The sequence below is a fragment of the Cetorhinus maximus genome, chromosome 8 (assembly GCF_964194155.1).
Source record: "Cetorhinus maximus chromosome 8, sCetMax3.hap1.1, whole genome shotgun sequence".
NCBI classification, from domain to species: domain Eukaryota; kingdom Metazoa; phylum Chordata; class Chondrichthyes; order Lamniformes; family Cetorhinidae; genus Cetorhinus; species Cetorhinus maximus.
This window is the reverse complement of record NC_135886.1, coordinates 34,611,520-34,634,436: the sequence shown is the minus strand read 5'-3', so window position 1 is coordinate 34,634,436 and position 22,917 is coordinate 34,611,520. Positions and strand designations below refer to the sequence as shown.

Here is a 22,917-nt window from a genome sequence, read left to right as displayed (position 1 = left end):
TCTGTCACCAGCTTGATAGAACTGTGATAGAGCTGATTGGGAGAATCCACAAAGATCCCCCACTGACCCCTAGAAAGAGCCGGAGGCATAGAAGTGGAGGGCTACTGTCACCTTCACAGCCACTGGCAGAGAGTGTCCACCCACACAGTCGGAGCTGATCTCAGGCCCAATCATCTGACAAATGGAGGTCACGGTCTCCCTGGGGAGACGGAGACTCCTTCAGCATTGCACCTCAGACGTATTGAGGTAGCTGCATCACTGCCTATAAACCCTGGCAGCAGGATAGTGGCATCTTATGTGGCCCCTTCCACCTTGGACTACCTGCTAGCCCTGTGCCCCTTGTGCCTGCACCTCTCCACCTGCAGGTCGTTCCCCTGGAAGCTGCATTGGGACACCTGTCCTCTCCCTTCTGCCCTTCTCTTCCTCAGAAGAGATGCCACCAGCGGTGACCACAATCCCCATTACCAGGCTAACGGAAGATTGTCTGATACCTGGAAGGGTCCACATGGTCAAAATCCTCTGTGGGTCTTGGAGGTACCAATGAGTCCTGAAGTGAAGCCTAGAAATGCTAAGAATGAAGCTCAGAACTGAGATGAAGCTGCCATGTTCAAATAAGCAACCAGCAGCAAACTATCTCCTAAACTCCTCACTACTCACACTGGCAATGCTACTGACCCATTTTGTCCCACCCTTGGATGAGGTTTTGCAAAATGTGGGCTGCCCACCTGCCCATTTTGCCCTTGTGACAAGCATGAAATCTCTTGCACAGCGTAAAATTGGGTTCAATAGGGTTTTTAACAGCCTTAAGTGGCATCTTAATTGATGGTGGGTACAGCTCCGATACCTGTGCGCACCTGCCAACCTAAAGATTGCTCACATGCAGGATGATGTCGGGATGCTCGCCCGGTGCCTTCCCGCACTATTTTACACCCGATCAGGTCAAGTGCACACCCGCCTGCGAGGCATAAAATTCTGCCCAATGTCATTGCATGTGTCTATTCCCTGCTCCTATCCACTGATCATGCAATGGAAATGTGTGTTTCACCCCACGACTGCTCATCTGCTAGTCAGGTGGAAATTGAATTATGGCCTCAGTTGCTAGTTTGTGGTTAAGCTACATTATAAGACTCAGAAATGAGTTGGAAAAGTTGATTTTTTGTTGGAAAGCAAACACATAAGGCCAAATTTTCATTCCCAAGTCAGCTGTGCAGAGTCAGGAAAATTCTCGACTTCCCAAACCTGGGTCAGGAGAAACTTCCCCAAGCGGCCGTATTTACATTCTGGGTGCGGGGGATGGGGTGCAGGTGCTAACTGGAGTTGGACCCACCCGACCTGTAAACAGTGTGGAATCAGCCACAAGGGTTGCCAAGTGCCAGGGCAGACTGGTTAAATAAACCACCTTGTTGCTCTGAGACTTTATTTACTGTTTTAAAAAAATAGTCCTCACCCCTTACACCACACTCCCCATGCCCCATCCATGCCAACTCATGCCCCCCACCTACCCCCATGTCCCCTCATTCCCTTCATGCCAACTTAGTGCCAACTCATGCTAATCCAAGCCACCTACCAACCATCCTTTTCCCTTACACCCCACATGCCAACTTACCAGCATCCACCATGGGCAGACCTCAGGAGCTATGTTGAGATGAAATAAAATAAAGTTCTAAGTATCTATTACAGACGTCACTGTATTAAAAAACACTTTCATTAATAAAAGGCCATTCAATATATTTAAACCCCTTCAAATACTTAATCCCTCATAAAAACAAACATTTGTATTCATAGCCCCACATCAAAGAGAGATAATTTTTTTATAACCACTTGGAGCTGTCAATCAAACTGTGAACCCCCCCACTGTGATGATACGTTGTAGAAACAGTCAAGCAGAAATAATGCTATAATGATAGCACTCAGGCTTATGTCAACAAACTTCTATTGAAATTACAAACAGTGACTTTTTTTTACTGTGGGGTGGCTGTTTCTTCAAAATTTAAAGGGCAGGATTTTTAAATGACTTGACATCTTGACAGTTCCACCAACCTTTTCCATTTTATACACACATTCATGTCTACTCTTAACAATCTATAGACGACCTGACTTCTCTAAAAGGATATCTGACCTCTCCAAAGAACTCCGGCAGGTTTAGACATTTTCCTCCCGCCATACCTACAATGAGTTGTGTTTTGCAAATTGTTGGACTAGAAATTGCTTCTGATTGAAGGCAGCTGCACTTTTAAATGTGCTGCTGCTTTCAAGAATCATGGATGTGTAAAATACCTGTAGTCATACTCATAGTCAGTCTTCAGGGAGCTCTTCTTGTGCCTGAACTTCAATGCTCATGAACTACCCATTCATTTCACTAAGATGTCTTCACTTCACAAAGGAAGATTTGCAGCCACAATTTGAGCCTCAAACTATGATTTCTTCATCCTCTGTCCCACCTTTATTCCAATCAAACAATTAAGTCATAGGCTGGCTACTGGGTGGCATAGCTCCTGACCCCTGTTAGGAACCTGGGTACATCTGCACCAAGCTGACATCAAAAGCATCATCAAGCAGTCAGTCAGGATTTCACGTAATACAACCACTGCCAGGATTGTTCAGGAAGACTTTTGCATTACCATCCAATCTAATTTTCCAGATTTTTGGTCGTCTTCTGCACTCTGAATAACTTCGTCATCATGAGGGACCAGTCCTTACCACTAGCTGGGCAGCAAGAAGAGCAGCTGGAAGAGGAGTGATGGGAATAAGAGCAGCAGTAAGAGGAGGAAGAGCTGAGCAGTGTAGGTCATCAGTGCCCCTGGTTGACAAAGCTCTGCATGAGAGTAACTCATCCAAAAGTGCATCATGTGAACCATCACTCACATCCCAAATACATCAACAGTTCCACAATTCTTGTCACCACTATCCTTGCTACTACCTTCAGTCTTTTCCCTTCACTTCACTATAATGGGCTAGAATTTGCTGAAAAAATAATGGCGTGTCATTGATACACGCTTTCATCAATGCACAAATCAGCCAGTGATTTGTGGTGTGAAAGCGATGCCCCGTCAATTCCAAATAGCTACGAATTGCTGGATGATTTGTACCGCTCTATCGTTAGTTTTACAAAAATGGCATTTCTCCCTTCATCTCCCTGTGAGTTTCATGAAGTTGCTACGTTTGCACACTAACTCCCAATAATCTTGCCACAGAAACTTAAACCTCACAATTAATAGCATAAATACCCTACCAATGGTGGCATGATAATTGTAAGAGATTGTAAAAATGTTGAATTTAGAATTTTATTTTTTCTTACTTTTCCTTTCTCCTTTTAATTCTCTCTTCATCCAAACTTTCTTTCCCTCTCTCTGTTTCTTTTATTGTAACTGACTTAACTACACTTCACCCATTCTAATTCACCTTTCTTCTCAGTCCTTCCTCTGTTTCTGAATCTTTAAATCTCATAAGTTAAGTAGATAAGCTTTTGCTCCCATCACTCAATAAGGTCCCAGATTCCCTGTTGTCCTCACTGTGCTGTTATCAGTTCATACTTTCAGCAAGTTACAGGTCAAAATATTTTGAACTGAAGGGCGCAGAAAATAGCCTAACTAACCAGAAAAATTGCAAGATGCCCTGTTCCAGAAAATTCTAGCCCATTAACACCAATACTAAATCCCAAAAAGAAATATGCAATTTAATTCCATCCATGTGTAAAATTTAATTGGAATAATAAAGAATCACCATCAGTGCCTAGTTTTTGTTGTAAAAGAACTATCATATTTTTCCTGATATTACTGTGGGATACTTTAAAAGAGGCTTATGGTTGTGTGTGTGTGTGTGTGTGTATGATTCTGTGTGTGTGAATAATTTAAGTAAATGGCAGACTGTTAGACTGCAAGGTTTGAATCATCAAAGGGGTTAAATGTAAAAAACAGGCATTTGAAATGCTAATGGATGAGCTAAGTAAAATGGAATTTGCATTTTCAGGTAAGTGGATAGGTTGCTGGCTTTACAAAGGAACATGGTGAGATGTTTATAACTGGCAAGATAAATAAGGCAAAGTTATTATGTTTATTTTTTCCCAAAAGTGCTGGCCATAATGACAACATAAAAGATTTTTATATTCTGGGAAAAGTTAATTCCAAAGACAGGTGGAAACAATAGAATTTACAGATCAAAAAGGAGCAAATATATTTAAAGAAGGATGGAAAGCTGTTTGGAATGTAAGATGAAACATGCACTGTGTGAAACAGACTTGTGGAAAAAGCCTCTAGCCATCCTGGAGAAGTTTGCTGTTCCAGTTATCAAGGTTGTGTTAAAAGCCTTTGGAGTTTCATTGTCCAGCGAGAGAAAGAGAGAGACAAGCTGTGAAATACTTCCCTTCCAGCAACAGTGGGTGCTTGTGGTAATCTTTCTGGATGTGATATAGATTAATAATCAATTTTGGACTGTGCCTGACAGGGGTGTGTAGTTGGGAGTCTCGTTAAGTATAAATCTTATAGGAACTGTTATAAAATGAAATGTAACTGTGTAATGGAAATCTTGTGTGTATTTATGTTTTCTTTTCTTTTGTTAATAAATGTTTTAATTTAATCATTAAAATCTTTAAAGGTGGTAGTGGACTCATTCCTTCTGAATTCAGTGCAAACCTTCTCGTAACAAATACAAATTGCAAAATCATTGTGATAGCATGGCCAACTTTCCCTTTGGGATTTGGTCAGCCTGGCAAATACCACCTGCCATATCAGAACACTGTGCTCATTTACTTATACCAACGCTCCTATGAAATGTTTCCAGTGGCTACGGCTTGGGAGATGAAATTCAGCCTCTACTGAGGACACCCCCGATAGGCATGATGGGTGGCTTTGAGCAGTTAAAAAGTATTATGAAGTATTTACGGCACAAATCACTCAGCCCAACAGGTCCATGTAGGTGTTTATGCCCGACTCAAGTCTCTTCTCACCCTTATTCATCTAACTCCATCAACATATAATCTTATATTTTTTTCTCCCCATTTGCTTATCTAGCTTCCCTTTGAATGCATCTATTCACCTAAACTACGGTACCAAGTTCCACATTCTAACCACTTTATTCCCTGTGGTATTGAGTTCCATATTTTAACCACTCTTGCACTTGGCCTTGGGGACTTAGCTGCAGACTTCAGCATCTTGCCATGAGCTGAGCCAGTCTGCTCCAACTAACTGGTACTAACAAAGGCAATAACGGAGTTGGTAGCTTGGGATGGGGGTGTTGGTGAGGAGGGTGCAGGCAGAAATGCTGCCATTTTGAGAAAGGATAGCAGGTCTCTCTCCTACAGAGCCATGGCCAGTCTCCTGGAGGCTGTCATCTGGCCCTGTGTGAGAGCAGAGTGTCAGGAGTGATGTGTTGTTCTGAAATCCCTTGTTAGCACTGGCCCCTGCAGCCAAATGGCAACTATCTGAGCTTCCATGACAGTAGTATGAGCTCCATCATGTTGGGCAATGCTGTGATATTAATGGAGCTGACCTCCACCATGTTGGATAGAGTGACCTCCATTTCTCACAAAACCCCAGCATAAGTTGGAGCTAGACTCCTCCACGTTGAGCCATTGTGCGTAAACTTGCTGCCTGGCCCAGTGACTTAGCATTTCCTGGTGTTAAGCCCAGAAGCCTTGTTCGGAAACCTTGAAAACTGTGTATGCATCTGCTGCCACACAGTAGTATGCTATGGCCCCTTTCGTGACCTGGCATCTATGGTATGCTCTGCTCAGGTACATTTGTGAACCTGCACACTGGCTGCCAGTGATTCACCATGTGAATACCCCTTTCTTTAGGAGTATCCATCATCAGTGCCTGTCTTTGAATTGGGATTTGCTAGGCTCAGATGAGTAACAGTACAGGTTTAAGAAGGCTGCATGTACCTAAACTGACAGAGTGGTGTCTACATTTTCAACACCTGAAATGGAAATGAGATACAAGGGTGAGCTTTTAGCATTGTCACGCTCATGCAATATGGACTTATGAAATATAAACCTGAAATGAACATTTTCCTTTAAAAGAAAATGGAGTTGAGTGGTCAGGTGACCCTTTCTTTCCTGCCAATATACATGGAAATAGAAGACCCCAGAGCTAATCTTCATGTCTGGATAAGGCTTGACAAAGTCATTAAAATGCAAACAACTTTTTTGGACATATCTTCAAGAAGTCATTAAAATGAGAATGACTCTTCCTGTGGTTAATGGCTGCACTTCTCCTACTCATTTAAAAAACTGGTTTCACAATACTCCTTGCAAACTCAACTCCAAAGTTGAAATCCAGAGAATGGGTGTGAAAAGCCCTATGTTATCACAGCAGTATGTATATGGGCGATACTCAGACTCCATTGTTTGACAATGACATAGCCATCAGAAACTATTTGTGAGGATCAATGGAAAGAGATGCAGTGGTTACATGACTGAAACTAGGGGCAGAATTTTATGGCCCCGTTTTGGTGGGGACGAGGCCCTAAAATGCGGTGAGACATTCTAAACCTCATTGGCTTTGGTGGGAATGTAAAATCCCACTGCTGTAAAATTTCGCCCTAGATTTCTGATAAGGAGATTTAATCAGGCACATTTTTGGAGCAGAAGGGAAAAACATCTAGAGCAGAGAAGGAACAAGACCCTGTCTAAGAAACACAAGTAGGAAGAGACTCAGGTTGGCCATGATCTCTCTACCTGAGGAACCAGACCAGGGTTTCACTACAGGTCTTCATTATTGCACCTTGACTGGAGTGGAAGAAGAGAAATCTGCTGATGCAAACAATAAACAACAGCGAATCCATCTTCCTAAAACCTCCAGATTCTTTTCCTCATTGGATCAAAAATGGATTACAGGCCTGCACCATTTAAAGACTTCATCCCGGGAAAAAGTAAGTGTGACAAAGAACTCTTGAACTCCTAAGACCTAAGTGCATGTTACTTTTGTAATCACAATTTTTTTCTTGAGTGTGTGGGCGTACCTGTATACGTGTGCGAGTGAGTGCGGTTGCATATATACTTGAGTGTCAAATAATATCTTTCTTTAAACACTTAGGAGAAAACCTGTCATTTGTCTGCTCCTGTTAGTTATAGCATTCAGGGGTTAAAACACTTTTTAAAAAAAACATGCTGTGTTTGTCAGTCGAGAGGTAGAAAAAAGGGGAACCATTTCTATCATCTGTACCCTGTCTATAACAGCACGAAGCTAGAGTAGAGGAAGGAGTTGCTGGAGAAAACAGCAGCAGTTTGTGGTGCAAAGTGTGGTCAAGGGTAGAAGCAAGAAGGGAAAAAGAGTATGAAGAAACCCTGATTGACATCTCCTTCAGCTCTGTCACCCACTCAGGTCAAGGCTCTCAATGGTACAGTCAGATTGATATGACAGGTTTACTTAGGTTTTTTCCAACGTCATTGTGGACATAGAAATACAGAATGGTAAAAGTTCACACAAAGATTGTGACCAAAATATAGCAGCATGAAAGCAAGTGGTACAGATGCAAAGTACAAACAGAAGTAAATTTTTAACATATTCTACAGAAATATGTGTAGTTATTTCTAACCAATCTCCCTTAGCGTTTCTCATACATGATATTCAAATGAAAGCAGGAGGCAATCGGTCCATAGTGTGCATTTCTAATTCAGTCCCCATTCCAAACTTCAGTGAAAAAAAACTACAAAGGTATGAGTTTCCACTGAAGTTACTGCATGTGGCTAAAATGGAGTCACTGTAGCCCACCTATGGCTGCAATGATTTCTATTGGACAACACAAATTAATAGTTTTTTTGCATCCTGAAATATTTTACTCCTTTCTTTCTTAGCCTTCAAATTCTGGCTACTCCAAGTTACTGTCATAGTAGCCTAGTCATTAGTATTTCAGAAATTCTGTGTCCACAATACCACAAAAGCAATGTGAAACTGAATTCAATAATCTGGAAATGTATAAGCAAATGTCAAAAATTTACCATGGGCAGAATTTTCTGGCTGATGTGCAGTCGCTCGGTTCGCCCGCCACTAATTGAAGGGCTCGTTAAGGCCCTTAACTTGCCAATTGTGTACGATTTTGAGGGGCCGGTGTGAACTTCGGGTCGGCGCACGGGCCCAACGGGCAGGCGGGTAGGAGATTATTTAAGAAAACTTTTGCAATGTCGGGATATGTGGACTCAGAGGAGTTGTTCATGTTTTTCATGAAGTTATAATTGATGAAAGTGTTTAAAACTTCCCTGTGTGATTACCACCTTTAACACGTCTTTGTTCCTTTGTCTGTGACATCTTTTGAGTATCTGCTCCTATCACTGCTTGCTTGTCCCTAATACCACCCCCACCTCCCCCAGCTTCTCTCCCCCCACCCCCCACCTTAAACCAGCTTATATTTCACCCCTCTCCTAACTTTACTCAGTTCTGCTGAAGGGTCATGAGGACTCGAAACGTCAACTCTTTTCTTCTCCGCCGATGCTGCCAGACCTGCTGAGTTTTACCAGGTAATTCTGTTTTTGTTTTGGATTTCCAGCATCCGCAGTAGTTTTTTGTTTTTATATCTGTGTGATTGTTAGTAGTTCTCATCGATGTCCAAGAGGTTTTTGTGTAATTTGAAACCAGTCTGCAGACAGCATTCTTTTTCGGCCTTGCAGCCTCCATTTAGCCTGGGGCTACGGGTTCTGACCTCTCCAGTGGAGGCAGCTCCCCCGAGGAGGAAGGGAGGGATAGAATAAGGAGGAGGCCAGGACTGAAAAATCAGCCTCCAGGGGAGCCACCTATGGGTGTCCAGGCACAGGCACAAGGGGCGCAGGGCCAAGAGGTTGTCCAAGGTACAAGGGGCTGCAGACGATGCAACTATTCTGCTGCCAGGGTATACAGGCGGCGAAGCAGCTACCTCAATATGACTGAGGTGCAGTGCCGAAGGAGGGTCTGACTCTCAAGGGAGACGGTCAACTATATCTGTCAGATGATTGGCCCTGAGATCTCCCTAACTGTGTAGGTGGACACCCCATGCCAGCGGCACTGAAGCTCACAGTTGCCCTCCACTTCTATGCTTCTGGCTCTTTCCAGGGCTCGGTGGGTGATCTTTGCGGTGTCTCCCAATCAGCTGTCCACACTTGTGTCAAGCAGGTTACAGACGCTCTGTTCAGACGGGTATTGACCTTCATCTGCTTCCGCTGCGACCAGGCAAGTCAGGCACAGTGAGCCAGAGGCTTCACGGCCAATGCTGGCTTCCCCCCCGTCCAGGGTGCAATAGACTGTACACATGTGGCCATCAAGGCGCCAGCAGGTGAGCCCGTTGCCTTCATCAACAGGAAGGGCTTCCACTCCATGAACATGCTGATAGTGTGTGATCACAGGATGCAGAATTTACAAGTCTGTGCAAGGTTCCCAGGCAGCTCCCACGACACCTACATCCTCAGACACTCCCAGGTGCCGGGGCTCTTCAGTGCTCCAGCTCGACTGGATGGTTGGCTGCTGGGTTACAAGGGCTATCCCCTGCGAAGGTGGCTCATGACGCCACTCCGCCGTCCAAGAACAGATGCTGAGCAGCGGTACAATAGGAGCCAGGGCACCACAAGGGCTGTGGTGGAGAGAGCCATCGGTCTTCTCAAGATGCGCTTCCGTTGCCTTGACCGCTCAGGGGGCGCACTCCAGTACCCCCCAGATCGCATCTCTCTGGTCGTGGTAGTCTGCTGCACCCTGCACAATCTTGCGCTGGAAAGAGGGGATGGAATTGACGATGAAGACCTTGACGCCCTGGATGAGGCTGCACATGATGAATCCAGCAGTGCCTCAGAGGTTGAGGAAGCACAGGGCGATGATGAGGGGCACAGCAACGACCCGCGTTTTAACAAAGGAGGCAGAGACACCCGGGACAATTTAATCCAAAGAACCTTCAGCTAGCTCCACACACATGGATCAGCAGGAGCAGCATTGCCTGTAACTTCCACACATGGCACTTAGGTGCTACATCTTCCACCTTATAAACTGCAAATAAGGCCTTAGTACAGAAACATCAATGTCCACTCAAGCACTCATGATAATTATGTGAAAAAGAAATAAGCACCACAATGAAAAGACCCTCAGCCATGGCAACAAAGGTGGACCTTATTGTGTCCAAAATTAAAGCACACATGATTCTTTCACAATGACAGAAAAATGGCTCCCTATTCTAAAGCCAACACAAAATCACCAGTGACATACCCGGGGAGTCCCTAAGGTGCCTTATGCTTACGTTTGCGGCTTGGTGCCGCCCCATAAGGCCCTCGAGTCCTTCGAGAAGAGTAAAACCCCCGGAAGCGACGGCTTGCCGGCGGAGTTGTATTCGGCTCTGTGGGACTTGATCGGCCCAGACCTGCTAGGGGTGTACGAGAGTATGCTCCTGGCCGGTAGTATGTCAGAATCCATGAGGAAAGGCATCATCACCCTCATCTACAAGCACAAGGGGGAAAGGGAGGAAATTAGAAATTGGCGACCCATTTCACTGTTGAATGTGGACTATAAGATTCTGTCCAAGGTCATCGCCAACCGGGTCAAATCCGCTCTGGAATTGGTGATTCACCCTGACCAGACCTGCTCTGTGCCAGGCAGGAAGATCTCTGACAGCCTGGCGCTGCTCAGGGATACGATTGCCTATGTACAGGACAGGGGTGTGGATACCTGCCTCATCAGCTTGGATCAGGAGAAGGCCTTTGACAGAATATCGCACACCTACATGGGGGATGTGCTCTCCAAAATGGGGTTTGGGGAGGGAATTCGAAATTGGATCCAACTGCTCTACACTAACATCAGTAGCGCAGTCTCAATCAATGGGTGGGAAACAGATAGCTTTCCGATTAAATCTGGAGTCAGGCAGGGCTGTCCTCTCTCGCCTGTCCTTTTCGTGTGTTGCATAGAACCCTTTGCCGAGTCCATCAGGAAGGATCCGGGCATAAGAGGAGTGACGATCCCAGGCAGTGGAGGCACTCAGGTAAAGGCCTCCCTGTACATGGACGACGTCGCCGTCTTCTGCTCGGATCCGCTGTCGGTGCGCAGACTGATGCACATCTGCGACCAGTTCGAACTGGCCTCGGGAGCCAAGGTAAATCGTGGGAAGAGCGAGGCCATGTTCTTTGGGAACTGGGCTGACCGATCCTTTGTCCGCTTCACTGTCAGGGCTGACGGCCTGAAGGTGCTGGGGATATGGTTCGGAGGGACTGGGGCATGCGTTAGAAACTGGAAGGAGCGAGTGGCTATGGTGAAAAGGAAACTGGGCATGTGGGAGCGACGCTCCCTCTCCATTGCGGGTAAGAACCTGGTCATCAGCTGTGAGGTACTCTCGCTGTTGCTGTACGTGGCGCAGGTCTGGCCCATTCCAGACTCCTGCGCGACGGCGATCACTCGAGCCATCTTCCGCTTTATCTGGAGGTCGAAAATGGATCGTGTCCGCAGGGACGCGATGTACAAGCCTCTAGATAAAGGGGGAAAAAAACGTGCCCAACATCGCCCTCATACTGATGGCCACCTTTGTGTGCGGCTGCATCAAGCGGTGCGTAGACCCTCAGTACGCAAACACCAAGTGTCACTACGTGCTGAGGTTCTACCTGTCCCCGGTGTTGCGAAGGATGGGTCTGGCCACGCTGCCGCGGAACGCTCCAAGTAGTTGGACCGTGCCGTACCACCTGTCCCTGGTGGAAAAATTTATGCAGAAAAACACCTTTGACCACAAGTCCATCAGGCAGTGGTCAGCACGTAACGTCCTAGAGGCCCTGAGGGAAAAGGAGAGGGTGGACCCTGTGGGATGGTTCCCCGAGCAGACTGTCAAAGTCATTTGGCAGAATGCCTCATCGCCAGAACTTTCCAACAAGCACCAAGACGTAGCTTGGCTGGTGGTGAGAAAGGCCCTCCCCGTCAGATCCTTCCTACACGCCAGGAGGCTCACCCCCTCTGCACGTTGCCCTCGAGGTGGCTGTGGTGGGGAAGAGACCGTTGTTCACCTCCTTGTGGATTGTGCCTTTGCAAAGAAAGTCTGGAGAGAGATGCAGTGGTTGCTGTCGAGGTTCATCCCGAGCAGTTCTGTGACACAGGACTCTGTGCTCTACGGGCTGTTCCCAGGGACACACACCGAGACAAACATCGACTGCAGCTGGAGGATCATCAACTCGGTGAAAGACGCGCTTTGGTCTGCCCGAAACTTGTTGGTCTTCCAGCGCAAAGAGTTGTCCCCGACCGATTGTTGCGGACTGGCACAATCCAAAGTCCAGGACTACGTGCTGAGGGACGCACTAAAGCTTGGGGCAGCTGCCGCAAAGGCGCAATGGGGAAGGGTCGCTGTCTAAGACCTTTCTACCACAGCGCACCGAGAGACTGGGAACTGTTCAGAGCCCCTCGGGCTGTACAGATCAAAATGAAAGGCTGTAAATGATTGTAATATTGTTTGTACTGATGCACCTGGTGATACATTTTGTAAAAGTTTAACCTGGATTGTACCCTTGTAATGTTGTTTTTGAAATGGTTTTGAATGTGATTGAAGATTTTTTATGAATAAAGTATATTGTTACAAAAAAAAAGGCTTGGTGCCGCCCCATCACTCGGAGTGGCTTGTGAGACAGCCTGCTGACTCTGCTGTCCTATTGGCCTAGGTGACCTTGGGGGGCATCCTCTGGCCCATGGAGCCTGTGATGGCCCCGCCTGGGAGGGAGTGGCCAGTTCCGGAACTGGCACCTCCCCAGTTGTCGCAGCCTCAACGGAAGAAACGTTGGCTGGCAGAGGGGCGGAGGAGCTGCTGCCCTCATCCGGAGCGCCCTGAGAGGAGCTCGCAGCGACGACAGGCAACTGCTGCGCCAACATGAGGTTCATTTCAATCTCCCTGCTCACCGCAGATGCATGGGCACCGAGTGCCAGCACTTGGTGTCCACAACATCTCCCACAATGGGAAAGACCTCCTGTGGCCAGTACCACTTTGAGGGCTTGCAGGTCAGAGCGTAATCCAATCATATTTTGATCCATTGGTTAAAGCCCCTCTCTATGAGAGTTGCCAATCTCTCATTGAAAGAATCCTGATGCTCTGCCCTGAGGGCGGAATCTTCAAGTGCACTCTGCCTGAACTCCTCCGTCGCAGAGAGCAACTGAACCACTCCCTCATGCAACCCTGCCAGATGCAAACGCACTTCCTGCCGCCTTTCCTGCAGCTGCTGTAATGGGGACAACTCCAGAGGCACGTCATCAGTGCTGGACTCAGCATGTGCCTCGTCCCCTGCAGCCCTCCGGCTGCTGGAGCCATCAGCACTCTCTGCCCCTACCATCTCCTCCAGCAATCGTGATTTGCCCTCTCCACTGTGACCCGGGACACTAGCCAACGGTAAAGTCCCCAACGAGGTGTGTGTGTCTGCGCTGGTGCCTGGCTGGCTGAAATGATGTGCTGCAAGTTGCACATGTTGCCCGTCAGGTGTAGCGGGGGGGCTGCGTTGAGGACGTGTGGGTCGCTCTGGTGATGATGCTGAAATTAACAAGGACAGTGCATCAGTTAGCGTTCATTCACTTCAACCTTTCATCCCTTTCCCCCCAGCCTCATAAGTCGCTCACCCTTAAAGACCCTAAGGAGAAGAACATTGGTGAGTTGGAAATGAGTCAAGACGGGCCTCAACCATTAAGCACACATGCAGACAGGCTGGTCAGATGGCCTCATGAATGCCACATGACTTGTTATGAACCATAGGAGTGGGCAGAGTGCAGGGGTACCTGATGTGGATGCATTGTTGCCTGGATAGTTGCGGGGCTGAGGAAATATCGCTAACAGTTGTCACATTTTCCGCCGAACACGGGAGATTGAGAGGTCATATTATTGCCCTTCATTCCGTAAGGAGGGACATAGACCGCGTGGGCAGAAGGCAACATTTCCCCTTGACGCAGGAATGAGTAACGTGGTGGCATTCACCTAAGTTGAGTGCCATGAGGTTCACAGCTGAGGTGCTGAGGACCTTTTGGACAGAGTAATGTGGGGCGCACTGGCTGAAAGGGTGCTGGAGATCCCAAACCCCCTAGAATGGAATAAGTCTTTGGCTGTGCAGCACCCAATGGCATGTTAGACCATGGTGATAGTGGTCACAAATGGGATAAGGTGACTTTGGAAGGTGGTGGAGACGTTATTCCTCAAGGGGACGAGGGTCCCTCCTGTATGACCCAAATGTCAGAATGTCTCAGTCTGTGAATGAGCATTGTTTCAGCATTAATGATTGCAACAACCATCAGTGGTTTGGATGCTGGGCAGACAGAGTCGATGGGACTGTGGACCTCAAATACCTGCCCGCTGGACCCCAGCCTCGCCGCCCCCAGCCGCCCTGGCCTCCTGCCTCCTGCCCAGCTCCATGGCCTGCTCCTCGAAGGGTGTGAAGTGCTGGAGGAGGGTGTGTCCACCTCCAGTCCTCTGGCACTCCCGGGCATTGTGGTGAGTTTTTGTCTGCAAAACAGAGAAGAGGATTTATTGGAGCTGATCGCTCATGTACTCTGCACGCGCACACCACACCCCAACCACAGTGTCCCCTCTGAGGCTTCCAGCAGCACCTGTCCACACTACTAGTGATCAGTCCCCAGAAGATAGTATGGCTGGTCCCAACCCCCTCCCCCAGCGGTCCCCTTGGACACATTTGGCATCCATCACTTTGAATAGCCCACGGGTCCTAGCACCCACGGCAAGGAAGAGCAAATAGGTGCGGCGCCGATGCCAGCAGATGGGACTTGCCCAAAAGGCCTTGAGACACCCCTTGGACCATCTCATTGCCATCAATATGACATGTGTTGGAGTTCTGAGTATGTGTCTACCGGCCCCCAAACTGCTCAAATGCCACGAAGACCAACATATGCTGCGGGGAAAGCCCTTCTTTTCCTCAACCACTAAGGCTGATGTAAGCATGGTCAGTACCCATTTGCCCACCCAGGTGTGCGCCAGATGCCCAATGCAGTAATGACAGCAAGACATGGTGGGGGGGCTCAAAGGCTAAGGCTGCCTTCTGGGTCAAATGGCCAAGACCGACATGGTACTCACCCGTCCAGAGCACAGCAAATCATTGAATCTTTTCCTGCATTGAGTGCCAGTGCGCCGCACATCATCATGGGCGCTTACAGCGTCACCCAGCTCCTCCCACACCTGGTTGGTGACATGGGGAGCCTTCCTCCTCCCATCCTCCGGATACAGAACGTGCCAACGGATAGACACCTCTTGCAGGAGGGCAGCAAGGCATGCATCAGAAAATCGGGGGGCACAGTGGCCCCCTGCTGGCCTCTCCTGCAGCCTGCCCCCCCTCCTCCTGCTCATGCTGCTGTCCACTCAGTCCTCCCTCTCTCCCTCTCGCTCTCTCTATCTCTCTCTCTCTCCACGAGTGGCCTTGGTGCACTGCCTCAAGCAGGCTGCCTAGCCACTCTTTATACAGACTGCCGGTTCCCCATTGGAACCAGGGGTCTGAGGACGCCCGCCCTCGCGACTATTTTCCCGTTCTCCACGGGAGTCGCTTACCCACTGGGTGGGCCTTAATTGGCCCGCCCATGGAAAATGGCGGCGCGGCCCATTTCGCCAGCGGCAATCGGCCGCCCGACCGACGAACGTAAAATTCTGGCCCATGAAAATTACCAGATTGTTTGCAAACATCTTTCAGGAACAGGAACACTTAACTGGTCTACATACTTTCAGTACCACATTATATGGCTTACTCCTATCTAAGATGGGCAGTAAATACTGACTTGACAGTGTTGTTCCACTGTCCAATAAAGCAAGACTGTTATTGGCAGATGGGTAGGTGAGATAAGACGATCCAAGACAAGTTCCAATTGGGGAGTGCACAAAAGTAAAAGTAACAGATTTTTTTTAAAAGCCTCTAGTTTTTGTTTAATCCTATTTGTACCTTCAAACAGTTATTTACCTGATATAAGCTATAACATTGTTTTATGCTTTCTGACTCATTGCTTCACAGTATGAAATGATAGTGCCTGAAAATTCTCTATCCAACTGCAAACTTAAGGCCAGGCTGCTTTCTAGCTGATATTAATGTTGGTAAATAAATCAAGCTGTTCAATTTATATTACACCTTCACAGTGGAGTAGCTTTAATCAGAGTAATGTGGTTGACATGCTTGTTTTCCTCTTGGATGGGCAGGGGGCCAACTGGGTGGCCTCATTCTACTGACGTAATCTTGTTGATACTGGTGTTGCTAAGCAATGGTACCAAACACACAGAAGCTACTTTGGCAGCAGTTTACTTTGCCCTGGTTTCACAACTACATTAGAATCATTATCTCCTCTGGGGGCGCTGGCTTTACTGATGGTGCAACATCTGAATTAAACCCACACCGCAATGATCTTGCAGAGAAAATTTAATGAGAAGTGATATCATAGTCACATGACATTTTGTCCCTTTTAATGGCTTTATTTACCTACTTTCAAATTTTTGAGGAATTATTTATTTGCCCTATTTTTCCTCTTTCCAATAAGTATAAACTGACTTTATTTCCCTTACCCAAAAATGCATTATCTCACACTAAATTAACTGCACTAAATTAACCCTGTCGCCTGTCATTTATCATTCTGATAAATATGTCTATGCCTTCCTAAACTCTTCTGACTCAGAGGCATGTGCTGTGTCATTCAGCCAGCTGATACTTGCAGCTAAATATTGCAGATTTCCTCACTGTTTGCCAAGCTCTCTATGTGTCATCTGCAAATTTTAGTACTATGCTCCTTTTCACCCATGTCCAAATCATATGTTGAGTACGATTGTACACTCAGCACCGATCCCTGGATTTTGTGTGTTTTTAATCCTTTTCCAACTTAACAATACCAATTAACCCTAACCCCTTGTTTTCTGTCTGTCCACTAATTTTCTAACTATGCTGTTACATTTCCTCCTATAGCATACTCCTGAATTTTTGTGAAAAGATTCTTGTGAGAAACCCGAGTCAATCTATCATAAAATCCACATACACAACATATAATGCATCCCCTCCTTCCTGGACTCCATGTTCCTCTCCCCATTCCCCCTGACCTCTGCACCAAAACCCCTGGCCACAATCTTCTCCCTGCCTCCCTGATCGCCCCAGCCTCCCACAATTTCTCCCCTCCTCCCCCGATCTCTTAATCGAGACCCGGGTGATTATTTTGCTGAGCACCTCTGTTTAATCCACAAGCGGGGACCTGAGCTTCCAATCCCTTCTCCATCAAACTTTCACTCTGACCTCTCTGTCCTCAGCCTTCTACACTGTTCCAATGAAGCTCCGCACAAGCTCGGGGAATAACACATTATCTTTTGACCAGCCTTCCGGCTTCAAAACTGAATTCAAAAGCTTCTGATCATAAGCACAATTCTCTTTTTCTTGGACACCAGGTGCTGGTCATGGTTCTGCAGTAGCCATTTATACCTCCCTACACCCATCTTTCATTTCTTTATTGTGCCAATCCTCCCACACCCTTTTGCCTTGCACATTATCCAATTTGGCACTTAATCAGTCCTTCCCTTCACCCAATCAAATTTTGTTTTTTTACCTCCCCTTGGCTCAACCTCTTCTCCCTGGCTCTATACTTGCTTATAAATTCTTAAGTCTTTAACTATTTCCAGTTCTGGTGAAAGCCCATTGACCCAAAATGTTAACTTGGTTTCTCTCTCCATCAATGCTGCCAGATCTACTGGCCAGGATTTTTCAGTCGGCGTGCGGGGGCGGGCCCGACATAGAAAAAGATGCATGATGACGTTGGGCGTGCAACCTGATGTCATCATGCTGTCTCGCGATGTTTCATTCGGCGGGCATGCGCCGGAGTCATCTGCGCGCCCACCAATAATTGATAGGCCTATTAAGGCCATTAACGAAGTAATTCATGTCAAGTTTATGCTGCCCGCCCAACCTTATGGTAGGCAGGCAGGCGAAAAGGCCAAGCGGCCTTTACGTTTTTTAGGAAACCTCATCCAAGAGCGGGATGACGTTTCCTAAAGCTTTTACGAATTAAATAAAAAGCTTTTCTGAAAAATAAAAACATGTCCCATTTCATGTGGCACAGTCATGTGACACAATCACCGCCCTTGCCCACTCTCGCCGAGCCCGCCCAACACGAGAAAAATTCAGGCCACTGAGTATTTCCATCATTTTCTATTTTTATTACAGTTGTTGGTCTTAACAGCTTAATGTTTCCTCTGTCAAATCTTTTTCTAGTTTGAGTGAACCACAGCTAGATGTCCTTTCTGTCTCCAGATGATACCGTCCCATTTGAAAGTAAAAGGCAAAGGTCACCTTCTAGAAGCAAACAGTCTGGAATCAGGTGACCATTTTAGGCCTATCTCAGTGTTAAAATCTGTACAGAGTACAGTATCTTAATTTATATGTATATACAAAGGAAATAAAAAGCTGCTGTCAGTATAAGTGACACAGAACTTGCTGAACTTGTCATAAAACCACTTGAGCGAACAAAACCCAATCTAGCTTATAATGGAATCCAGCCCCACACCAACTGCCTCTGAAATGGCTTAGCCAGCCACTAACTTATATAAAACCACTATAAAGAATAACTCCCTACCTTGCACTGTGAGAGTCCCTTCACCACACAGACTGCAGGCTGCTCAAGAAGGTCCATCATGACTTTCTCAGAGCAATTGCAGATGGGCAATAAATGCCAATCTTGCCAGGGATAGGAACATAGGACTTAGGAGCAGGAGTAGGCCATTCAGCCCTTCGAGCCTGCTCCGCCATTCAATAAGATAATGGCTGATCTGGTTGTGTCTCAACTCCACTTTGCTGTCTGCCTCCCATAACACCTGACTTCCTTGATAATGCTGACATCCCAAGAGTGAACTTCTAAAAAAGTCAGATAGGGCATTCAAAACAACATTTTACTTAAAACTGTACTGCTTGCTGGTTCATTGGTTTCCCATCTTGTCACAAAGGTGATTCTATATGTATGGTTTTTTAAATTCATTTATGGGATGTGGACATCGCTGGCTAGGCCATCATATACTGCCCATCCCTAATTGCCCTTGAGAAGGTGGCAGTGAGCTACGTTCTTGAACTGCTGCAGTCCATGTGGTGTAGGTACACCTACAGTGCTGTTAGGGAGGGAGTTCCAGGATTTAGACCCAGTGATGGTGAAGGAACGGCGATATATTTCCAAGTCAGGATGGTGAGTGGCTTGGAGGGAAACGTTCAGGTGTTCCCATGTGTTTGCTGCCCTTGTCCTTTTAGATGCTAGCAGTCATGGGTTTGGAAGGTGCTGTCTAAAGAGTCTTGGTGAACTCCTGCAGTTCATCTTGTAGACGGTACACACTGCTGCCACTGTGCGTCAGTGGTGGAGGGAATGAATGTTTGTGGATGAGGTGCCAAACAAGCGGGCTGCTTTGTCCTGGACAGTGTCAAGCTTCTTGAGTGTTGTGGGCACTGCACTCATTCAGGCAAGTAGGGAGTATTCCATCACACTCCTGACTTGTGCCTTGTAGGTGGTGGACAGGCTATGGGGAGTCAGGAGGTGAGTTACTCGCCACAGGATTCCTAGCCTCTGACCTGCTCTTGTAGCCACAGTATTTATATGGCTAGTCTAGTTCAGTTTCTAGTCAATGGTAACCCCCAGGATGCTGATAGTGGGAGATTCAGCAATAGTAATGCCATTGAATGTCAAGGGGCGATGGTTAGATTCTCCCTTGTTGGAAATGGTCATTGTCTGGCACCTGTGTCGCATGAATGTTACTTGCCATTTGTCCAGCTCTTACTTCATTTGTACATGGACTGCTTTAGTATCTGAGGAGTTGTGAATGGTGCTGAACATTGTGAAGTCATCAGCGAACATCCCCACTTCTGACCTTATGATGGAAGGAAGGAAATTAATGAAGCAGCTGAAGATGGTTGGGCCCAGGACACTACTCTGAGGAAGACCTGCAGTGATGTCCTGGAACTGAGATGATTAACCTCCAACAACCACAACCATCTTCCTTTGTGCTACGTATGGCTCCAACCAGCGGAGTTTTCCTTCTGATTTCCATTGACTCCAGATTTGCAAGGGCTCTTTGATGCCACACTCGGTCAAATGCTGCCTTGATGTCAAGGGTAGTCACTCTCACCTCATGTATATGCACAATCTCCCATTATGGGCAGAATTTTACGACAGCGGGATTTTATGTTCCCGCCGAAGCCAATGAGGTTTAGAATGTCTCTCCGCATTTTACGGCCCCGTCCCCGCCGAAACGGGGCCATAAAATTCTGCCCTATATTACACACTGTAAGCTGGGAAATTTGTCTCTGTTATATCTGTGCTGCAGTCTCTCCCTCTTCTGCTACCGTTCCTCTCTCTCACCTCTTCTCTATTGATTCTAATTAGCTAATTTTTTCATTTTTCCTTTTCTTGATCTTCTGGCTTCTCTATCCTCCTGCTTGTTTCTTTATTTTTGTGTGGGAGGTGATGGGTGACATAGCATGGTATGGCAGAGAAAGGAACCACCAATGGCTGTCTGGCCCTTAGCATCTCCCTTCCCATCACCCCCCCCCCACATTCAAACTCCCCACAATTACTTACTTCATTGTGTCCCCTACCCCTTCACCTTCCCATACCCCTTCCCCCTCACTCTCTCTATTTATTCCCTTTTTAATAAAGCACTCAGGACTTGTGTGCTCTTCCCCCTTGCTCTGCTAGCCTTCATCTACTCCCTCCCAATTCCCACTCATTTCCCCAAGGTGGGTGGTAAAGGCCAGATTCCCCATTCACCCAAATCCTCTTTTAACCATCATACCCCTGCATAGCTGTTGTTCCAAAAGACATTCTATTTGTTTTTAAAATTTAAATGACTTGTTTCTCTAAAATAAGAAATACAATGAAAATGAGAAAAATACTCCACCTGCTTCTCATTCTCTTCGTCAATGCCTCTCTTGCTCTCTGTCTCACAATGTTACAAATTAAAACCACATCTCATAGGTGTAAGCTAGTAGACTCTTCAATTGTTCCAACTGTCAACAAAACACACAAGATAACCAATTGGCTTCAAACTTTTTTAAAAATGGAGCAGTGGCATAATAACTTTATGATCTGTAACTTCCGAGCTTTTGGCGTTGTAACTGGAGGGTACCCTGAAAATGAGCTGGAGAACCCATGCCCCCACACCTGGAAATCCCCAGGTAAGGATTGCCCGGCAATTGCCCGGGAAGTTCAAACCTCTGAAGAAGGGTCATATGGACTCGAAATGTTAACTCTGTTTCACTCACCATAGATGCTGCCAGACCTGTTGAGTTTTTCCAGCATTTTCTGTTTTTATTTCGGATTTTCAGCAACACACAGTATTTTGCTTTTATTTAAGTTCAGACCTCCGTTGGGCAATTGTTCAGCAATCGCAACCATCCGAAAGTATGAGTTAAATCAGACCATCTTAAGGTAATAGTTATCCAGGAAAAGTTAGAAGAATTAAAAGAACATCTTACTCCTGGGTAACTATAGTACTGACCCCCTCCCCCCCCGCCCATAGTACTCCCCCACAAGCTCCCGACCCCCACCTACCCTCTCCACCACGAGTCCCCCTCCACCCCACTGACCAACCCTCCCCCGACCACCCAACCCCCCACCTGTCCCCCCCAGACTGACCAAATTACCTCCCCCAACCACCCAGCACCCCCACTGACCACCCGAACCCCACTACTGACCACTCGACCCGCAACTCCCACTGACCACCCGACCCCTGTTCCCCCGACCATCTGACCCCTCCACCCTCAGCGACAGATCCCCCCATCCCCAATCCTATCCACTTACCTCACAAAGCTATCTTCTCCATGGCTTCTGAAGGTGGTTGGACCTTTAATCTTAAGTGCTTTACAGCAGCTAAAGCAGTAAAAAAGGGGGCATGCCTTCTTTACCTCCGACTCTCCAGCCCTCAACTGAAGACCTCAGGAGCGCGCTGCCCCACACAGGTCTCACCTGGCCTGAGTCAGAAGGTTTGGAGAGAAAGGAGCAGTTGGATTTTCAGGTAAGTAACAAAGAGCAGATTGGCAATCCGGTTCTTATTGCCACTCCATGGAAGTTCAGGCCCAATACATTTATAAACCACAAAACAAATCTGCAACATGTGGATAGGTAATCGGTACATTTATTTTGTATCTCTCAGACACAAAAACACACAAACACAGACAACCTCTCAGTTTAAAAATATTCAAAGTAAGTTTTACCTGAATGAAGTTTTTGAAATTTGTCCTTTCGGATTTCTTCAAAACATTTTGAAGAAAACAAGTCTAGAGAATCTGCTAGAACCTAAAGAAAAATATTTCAGTTATTCGACATATAACTGGTACCAATGCATGCTGGGCAAGTAGGTATATTGCACGTACTAAGAGTGCACAATCTGAATTCAGCTAACAACATTGCAACTCTGGGCCAACTTTTTATTTATTTGTTCAGTCATGGGATAGGGGCATCATTGGCTAGGCCAGCATTTATTGCCCATGCCTAATTTCCCTTGAGAACTGAGTGGCTTGCTAGTCCATTTAAGAGTCAACCACATTGCTGTGGGTCCAGAGTCACATGTAGGACAGACCAAGTAAGGTCAGCAGATTTCTTTCCCTAAAGGACATTAGTAAACCAGACAGGTTTTTACAACAATTGGTTCATGGCCATCATTAGACTTTTAATTCCAAGTTTTTTATTGAATTCAAATTCCACCATCTGTCATGGTGGGATTTGAACCCTGGTCCCCATAACATTACCCTGGGTCTCTGGGTTACTAGTCTGGTGACAATACCACTATGCCACCACCATTGCCTCCCTGCTTCAAAGAAAATTAGTTTAAAATTTTCCTTTTAATCCCCCATGTCCTTTCTCCCAAATTGTTCAGGAAGTTAATCTTTAATTCCTGGACTGTTGACAAGTCTCATTTTGGCATACAAATCTGAATCTGTTTACACGTATGTCACTCATTAAAATAACGAGATCTCCACATGTTCACTATGGTTTACAAACAGTGTCAGATTTCTGAACATGAATT

At 46.6% G+C, this 22,917-nt stretch overlaps 1 protein-coding gene across 1 annotated transcript in view; it reads right to left on the bottom strand.

The window, feature by feature from the left end:
* The window catches only part of ube2t (ubiquitin-conjugating enzyme E2T (putative)), a 51,642-nt gene extending 29,040 nt beyond the window's left edge, over positions 1–22,602 (bottom strand). The window contains exons 1-2 of the mRNA XM_078546675.1: positions 22,106–22,602; positions 20,791–20,899 (exon numbers count right to left, since the gene is read on the bottom strand). The gene's annotated coding sequence lies outside the window, so the exon portion shown is untranslated. The remainder of the gene's footprint in view (positions 1–20,790; positions 20,900–22,105) is intronic.
* Between the last annotated feature and the right edge of the window lie 315 nt (positions 22,603–22,917).